The sequence below is a fragment of the Marmota flaviventris genome, chromosome 4 (genome assembly GCF_047511675.1).
Source record: "Marmota flaviventris isolate mMarFla1 chromosome 4, mMarFla1.hap1, whole genome shotgun sequence".
NCBI lineage: Eukaryota > Metazoa > Chordata > Mammalia > Rodentia > Sciuridae > Marmota > Marmota flaviventris.
The window spans coordinates 132,249,886-132,258,159 of NC_092501.1; the positions used below are offsets into that span (position 1 = coordinate 132,249,886).

The following is an 8,274-nucleotide window of genomic DNA, read 5'->3' on the forward strand; positions in this document are numbered from 1 at the left end:
ACCAACAAACCAAACTAAACAAAACAATGACAAAACACCCCTCGGGCACTGTGTTTAGACTCATTTGTACATTTGTACTGTTTTATGACCTTTTCCCCCTGCTGTTTATATGGATCTGGACATTATCTTTCAAACATGCCGTTTGCAAGGAAGGTCTGAATTGGTTTGCTTTTGCCGTGCATTTACAAAGCGGGCTATGGAATTGGTTCACAGGCAAAGGGGCCCTGGAAAGACAATATCCCTTCCTTCCTGAGGCAGATATTTCAGGATTGGGGAAGCAGAATTTCCTGTGTTCTCACAAGGGGCTGAGAAAAAGAAACCCAGGGCAGTTTCAGAGAGAATTCAGCCTGGACCAGGCAGCAGGAGGGAGTTGTTTTTGTGTGCAGGCCCCATCCTACCATGCAAAGCCTGCCGCTGGCTTTAGACTGGGTGCACAGGAGGTGGCTGGCTCAGCTTGAGGCTGGAAGAGGTCTGTCGAAGTCTGAGCAGGTTTGCAGAAGGACTCCCTGGCAAGTTCAGCGCTTCCCTTCCTCCGCCCACCTGGTCGGCCCACATCCCGCTGGGCCAACCTTTGATCACAGGCAGGCTGGGTGGTGTCTCCCTTCTGTCCTCTTCTGCACTAAAGGAGCATCAGAAATCTCCATGCCCTCTGGGAATGTTTCTTTGGTTTACTTTACGTTTTCCCCTTTGTTTCTGTGTTTAACAAAAGGCGAAACAGAGAAGTTGGTAATTGCCTCAAGAGTATTTACCCCTCTGTGTTTTCCCTGCCCCCTTCTGCCCGACTGCAATAAATAGCAGTGATTTGAATATTTAATTCATTTGGAGGTGCTGTCTGACACCTGTGGCCTCTATCAGATTTTTATTTAAAAGAAGTTTCTCTAAAGAAGAAAACAAACAAACAAACAAACCTTGCTATAAAGAAGGAAAAAGTCAGTGGCTTGGGCTGTAGCTCAGTGGTAGAACACTTGCCTAGCATGTGTGAGGCCCTGGGTTGGATCCCCAGCACCACATAAAACTAAATAAACAAAATAAAAGTATTGTGTCCATCTACAACTAAAAATATTTTTAAAAGAAAAAATTCAGTAGTATAATAATAAAAAAAGTATGTTGATAGAGAGGGGAGGTGTAGATGGAAAGGAAATTGGAGGAATTATAAGATGATGAATTTTCTTTGTTAGCTTGGAAATAGTAGATACTATTTTGATTTCTGAAGTTAAGAAATGGAAAGTTAAGCATCTCATATAAAGTTGAAAAGGTAACGACTATTAGAAATACACATCAGATTACATAGTAAAAGAAAACAAAGGGAACATAAATAAAGCTTTAAAAAAATCTAAGAGGCTAGAATTGTGACAAATGAATTATAAAATAAACGTAAATGAGATCAACTCAGAATCAGTTTAAAGAAAACAACTAAATACAACTATGTACTGTTTTAAGAAATATACCTAAAATGAAGTGACTCAGAATCAGAGATAGTGCTTAAGCTCCCAGAAATATCTCTCTAATGGTGGAATTCCAGGCACTGTGGCATTTGGGAGGGGTAGATATTTTTGGACTAAGCTTCCCCAGTCTCTAAAATCAGACCATGTGGTTGCCAGCTCATAAGACCAGCCCTGTGAGCCTCAGTGTTTGTTCTAGATTGCTGAGCTTCCAAAGGGCAGGGGCTGTGCATGCTTTGTTTAATTCCAGGCATTGCAGAGAAGTATTATGTGAGGACATACTTTCTGGTGTTGAAGGGACAGAGAAGGGGGTGGTAAGGAGTACTTACTCTCCAGTCTAGAAGGTAGAGTCTCTCTGGTGGAGAAGCCTCTAAGGAAGTTATGGTAACTATTTTGGGGCTTGAGTGTGCTATTTGATATCCCTAAGCATTTGTGTTTTACACGTCAGGGCTTGATTTATCAGGATTTCCCTATGTGTCATGACTTCTGAGAGGTGGAGCCAGACAGCCCTGGGTTAGCTCTTCCGCTTACTGGCTGCCGGCCTTGGGAAAGTCACATCTACTCTCTGACCCTCCGTTACCTCATCTGCTCAGCATTCACTCATTCGTTCCTTGAGGTCAGTTATTTGTTGTTGTAAGCTCACTACCTGGCAGTCTCTCTTCCTGGATGCTGGGGATATAACGTTTCTGCTTTGTGTTCTAGGTGGATGCAGCTACTCGGAGGCTGAAACAGGAGGATTGTACATTTGAGGCCAATCCTCAAATTGAAGCAATTTAGCAAGACCCCTGGCTAACAACAACAACAAAAAAGTTTGTGCTGGGGCTGTATCTCAGTGGTGGAGCACTTGATTGGCATCTCAAAGCCCTGGGTCCAATTCCTAGCACCAGACACATGTGCATGAGTGTGCGCGCGTGTGTGTACACACACACATACACACACAGAGTGTATATTCTAATGGACTAGGATAGAAAATAAATAACAACAATCAACAAATAAATTTATAACATATTAGGTGGGATAAATGATGGAAAAATGGCCAACAGAATGCAGAACAGATAATGATGGCAGAGAGAGAGATGGGGAATGCGGGGGTGGGGGTGGGTGGGGGCTTATGTATGCACAAGTGTGAGTGCCTGCTCTTTTCTGACCAGGCCAGGTGGTCAGGAAAGTCTCTCTGAATAAACTGCATGAGCTATGTGGAGGCCCAGAAAAAGTCTTCCCTGCACAGGGGATTCCAAGGGCAAAGACTCTGAAGTAGCAGAGGGGAGGCTGGTGTGTGAGGGACAGGGCCAGCAGGAGGATCCGAGGGCTGAGAGCTATATGTGAGCCACCTAGAATATTCTAGGCCATGCTTTGAAACCATTGGAGGGTTTTGAGCAGAACAGCAATGCCTTTTGCCTTGTATTTAAAAAGTTTTTCTCTGTCTTCTGAGTTGAGAATAGACTGAATCTGCAGAGGAGCGGCAGGAAGACTGTTGAGCAGAGATGAGGAAGTGTCGGAGACGAAGAGCATAGCCGTGGAGTGGTGAGAGGTGGCGGACTGAGGGTCTGTTTTAAAGACAGGATTGACCAGATTTCTGATGGGTTGGGTGTAGGGTGAGAAAACAAAAGAGAGAGGGGAAAATGGAAAGTCATGGGAGACACCTCCTTGTTTGTTCTGAGCAACTTCAAGAATGGAGCAGCCGATAGTGAGAAGGGAGGAAGCAGATGGAGAGTCAGGAAGTTCTGTTGTAGCCGTGTTAGGGGCAGGAGAGGAGAGGCTGAGTTGGAAATTGGAAGTAAAAGACGGGGATTCAGAGAGCGAAGTCCGGGAAGAGATATGAATTTGAACATAGTATTTCACACTTGGGGCCGGATGACATCATACAAGGAGTGACTATAGCTAGAGCAGGCAGATACCCGAGGCTGCTCTCTGTAACATTTAATGGACAGGGAGAGGAGGGGGAGGAAGGAAAAGTGCAGCCAGTTGGGCGGGAGGAGAAAGATGAGCTGGCATCAGGTGAGCAAGTGAAGAAAGAGTTTAGGAAGAAGTGAAGGTGCGAGGGTGCTGGCGGTGGAATGAGGAACAGACTGCCAAAGAGCATAAGATTAAATGAAATAGTATTTATTTCGTTTTATTATTTTGTTATTTGGTGCTGAGGATCGAACCCAGTGCCTCACACATGCTAGGCAAGCGCTCTACCACTGAGCAACAACCCTAGCTTGAAATAACTTTTTAAAGCACGTAACACACAGAGCCAGTGCCCAGCAGCTGGCAGCTCTAACCAAGGTTTATCATGTTGGAGTTTCCCAGTTAGAAAGCTTCCTTTGGGTGAAGATGCCTGGGAGGAGTGGTTGTCCCTGATGGGGTGGGATGGGGGTGAGAAGATGAATATGCTTCATGGGGGTGGTGACAAAGGTCCTTTCCTTGACCAAACTTTAGTCAGGCTGATGAACCTTCTCTGAGGCCCTTCTGTTAACTTCCTTGAACAATCCAGTTTTAGCAAATACCCCTGCTAAGTCAGTTTAACAATTAACAAGAACCCCAGTCCCTTGATGTCTTACCTTCTTCTATGTCTGTCTGTCTGTCTGTCTGTATGTATGTACACACCAGGGATTAAGCCCAGGGGTGCTTAACTGGGTCATATCCCCAGTCCTTTTTATATTTGATTTTATTTTTAAAATGATTTAACCTTTATTTGTTTTTTTATGTGATGCTGAGAATTAAACCCAGTGCCTCACCTGTGCTAGGTAAGCACTCTACCACTGGCTTCAACCCAGTCTCCTATATTTTATTTTAAAAATATTTTTATTTTGGTTGTTGATAGACCTTTATTTTATTCATTTATTTATATGTAGTGCTGAGAATCAGACCCAGTGCCTCGCATATGCTAGGCAAGTGCTCTACCACTGAGCCATGACCCCAGCCCCCTATATTTTATTTTGAGACAGGGTCTCACTAAGTTGCCTAGGGTCTCGCCAAGTTGCTGAGGCTGGCTTTGAACTCTGGAGCTGCTGGGATTACAGGCATGCACCACTGGGCCCCTCTACCATTTTCAGTTTCCCATCATCCTTGGTATCATCTCTGTTTCTTCATCCCCCACCATCCCCCAGGTGAGGTCTGATCACTGTGGCCTATTTTCAGCAAGAATCTTGTTGGGTCAGTTTAGCCAGAATTGCCTTTACCCCTGATGTCTTCTCATAGTAATTTTCCATCCACTGCCCCCTGCCCTGCTCCTGGCTCTAGGCTCCCCCTGGCTGTGTTCTTAGTTGAGCCCCACTGCTAGATCCTGGCTCTCTGCTCCGTTAGCTTGGCTCTGGTTTTAATTGTTTGCCTTTCCTGGGATTTAGGCAGGTAGTGGTTTCACCTGTTGTTGGAGCTCAGCTGTCTGGAAGGAACAGGACCCCACTGACTTCTGTGAGGACTAGGGCCCCCCAAGTAGGACGGCTGGGGTGGGAGGAGGAGAGAACAAGGGAAGTGACCAGAGCAAGGAGAGGGGGAGGATGCTGGCAGTGGAGGGCTGTGGGGGGGGGGGAGGTGGAGAAGACATGCTCTGGGAGTGGTGGGAGAGAAGCTCTGGAATGTGGATTGAGAATCCACAGGGACAACTTGCCTTTGAAAGGCAGCCATTCTGGCAGGAGGCTGGCAGCTGAAGATGCAAGATAGAAACTGATGCCTCTTAGCATTTTAGACTAACTTCCTTCACTCTCTTATCTTCTTAATTTCACAGCAAACAATGGGCTATTGACTAAGCTTTCAGAGCTGTGGGTGTTCTCAGAGGGAGGCTGGCCAGAACACCAGCATCTCTGGCTTTTGCTTGCACTCCATGTACCAGCCACATGCAACCCTGAAGTCTGGCCTACTTCTCTGTCTTAAGGTACAGGAAACCTGGGAAGATGATCCTGGGCCCAGGAAGGTTGTGTGTGCACACATGTATCCTGTTTGCGTGAGTGTATTCATGTGCATTTATACATGAATGGGTGGGCATGAAAGTATATATGCTCACATGTGTGTACATAACCAGTGTGTTTGCACGTGTAAAGTATTTGCCTGCCTATGCACGCATGTGTGTGTGCTTGTGCATGTGTGAGCGAGTATATGCATGTGAGTGTGCAGTGGGGCTGTGGTAGAGAAGCACAGGATGCACATATACCTGGCCAGTGACATCAGCTCTTGAAGTGTGCTCACCTTTCCTTGGAAGGGCTGTACTCAGTGGGTGCAGGGCCAGAAAGTGAGACGCCTTATCATCCATTTTTTCCTTGGAGGGCAAGATAAATTTCAGGGTCCTTTTCTTCCCATGTGGCCAAGTGAGGCAAGGAACTCGACCCCAGAGCTCCATGCCTGGTGCCCACACACTTGGTGAAGACACTGACCTCACCGTTCTGGGGTGAGTCACCTTGAAGTCTATACACAAATCATATCATGCTAACAAACACCAGCCAGCACTTTGATTGGAACCTACTTAGAAATGGTGTCTGGGACCACTTCAGAGAGGGACTTTGGTCTTTGCTGAACTACCCATCCCTTTGCTACAAAAGCAGGAAATCTCAACATGTTTTAAATGTTTTGGGGGCTGGGGTTGTGGCTCAGTGGTAGAGTGCTTGCCTCGAATGTGTGGGACACTGGGTTCAATTCTCAGTACCACATATTAATAAACAAAATAAAGTCCATCGACAACTAAAAAAATAAAATAAAATGTCTTGGAGACCACTGTGGGATGGACGAATCAGATGGAGAACTCCTGCCAAGTTCCTTGAATCTGGCACAGTGCCTGACGCATGTCATGCTGACACCTTCCTCTCGTGGCTTCTCTGTCTCCTAAGATGCCACAGAGTAGAAGTCACCAGTGTGACATGCAGATGATACAGGGGGGTGTGGGGAAGAAGTATTTCACCTTATATTTATTTATTTATTAGTTTTTAGTTGTAGATGGACCTTTTATTTATTTATTTATTTATTTATTTATTTGTATGTGGTGCTAAGGATTGAACCCAGTGCCTCACCCATGCTAGGCAAGTGCTCTACCACTGAGCCCCAGCCCCAGCACCTTCTATTTATTTTTTTTATCTCCTTTTGTCTCTGTGTGGTATATATATTATGGTGTTCATAATGTTAGCACATGCATATATTATCCATAAGTCATCATGAATCTTATATAACATGTATCTATACAATACATATCTCTATATGTTTTACAAAAAAAATACCAAGAGTGAGGACATACACATTTTAAAACTCTATAGATGCTGGACACGGTGGCACACGCTTGTAAACCCAGTGGCTTGGGAGGCTGAGATAGGAGGTGTCTAGCCTTGGCAACTGGGAGGTGCTGAGCAACTCAGTGAGACTCTGTCTCTAAATAAAATACAAAATAGGGCTGGGGATGTGGCTCAGTGGTCAGATACCCCTGAGTTCAATCCCTGGTACCAACAAAACAACAAAAAACCTGCTATAGAATGAAAAGTGAAGAACTGTGTTCTCTTGTCTGGTTAGGGTAGCTAACCAGGTATCTTATAGACAAAGACAAGAGATAAGTATAAAGCTATATTTGATTAGAGTTCTCCAGAGGAACAGAACCATTAGGAGACATATCTCTATAGCTATCCATCTATCTATCTCATAATATAATATAATAATAAATGTTGATTTATATACAAGATTTACTATAGGAGTTAACTCATGTGATTATGGAGGCTGAGAAGCCCCATCATCTGCCATTTGAAGGCCTCAGATTGGGGGTGAAGGGTGGGAGGGGCTCTGGTGTAAAACCTAAGTCTGAAGGCCCAAGAACCAGGATCTGTAATGCTGGTCCCTCAGTGGATTAGATGGAGTCTGCCCATGTAGGTGAGTAGATCTTCTTTACTTAATCTATGAGTTTGAATAACTGATCCCTTCCAAAAACACCCTAACAGACAAATCCCAAATAATGTTTTACCAGCTATCTGGGCACCCCTTAGCCCAATCAAGTTGGCACAAAAAATTTAGTTATCACAAGAGCCTTTATCATCATCACTTCATGCATGGACTTTTATAAAATATGCTAAGAACCTAACTTGGACCAGGTCTTCAGCAGGACAATGAAGAAAGACAAAATAGGAAATAGATACCCTTCTTCATGTCTCCATGAAATTCTAGAATGACAATTGGGAAAAGTACCAGGAAAGTCTTCTCAGAATGTTTTCTCCTTGTGACTGTCACCTCCAGTAGAATTCTGGCACTCACAGCAGCATCCTGGGATCCATGGGAGAGAAGCAAAGGGAAAGGAATGAGAGGTCCTGATCATTACAATTATCTCTCTGTGGCAGTTGCTAAGGATGTTTTAATATGCAAATTGGCTGCATAAATGCTGAGGAGAGTGAGTACAAGAGTGATCAGAGGACCCATCTCTTCATCCTGCAGACTGATTTTAAATGCTCTTAGCTTAAAAAATCCAGATTAAAAATTTTCACTCTATCAGTGATAGTGATTTATTGAGCATTTACATTATGCTATTCTTAGTGTTAAAGGTCACAATTTCCTTTAATTCTTACAATACTCTTAGGAGGCAGATTTGTTTGACACATGTTCATACAGAAACAGAGAGGTTAAATCATGTTCCTAGGCTCACAGAGCTAATAGATGACTGGATTCCAAAGGGCCAACAGGTATTCCCTGCTGGTTATGGGAACTGTGGCTGGTCTCCTTGTGAAGAAGCTGATTCAGGGGTCATATTCAAATAAGGACTATTCCACTCCTGCTCAGTGGAAAGAGGGCAGACTTCATCTGGGTGTCTTCAGAAAGTAAATTTAACTGCATGAGGTGGCGCATGCCGGTAATCCCAGGGGCTTGGGAGGCTGAAGCAGGAGGATTGCGA

At 44.5% G+C, this 8,274-nt stretch overlaps 1 long non-coding RNA gene across 1 annotated transcript; it reads left to right on the forward strand.

Moving 5' to 3' along the window:
• The first annotated feature begins 1,981 nt into the window (after positions 1 to 1,981).
• On the forward strand, positions 1,982 to 2,269 carry LOC114087355 (uncharacterized). The gene is made up of 2 exons (XR_003581798.2): positions 1,982 to 2,058; positions 2,145 to 2,269. It is a non-coding gene; the product is annotated as an uncharacterized lncRNA (long non-coding RNA).
• Positions 2,270 to 8,274: the final 6,005 nt, after the last annotated feature.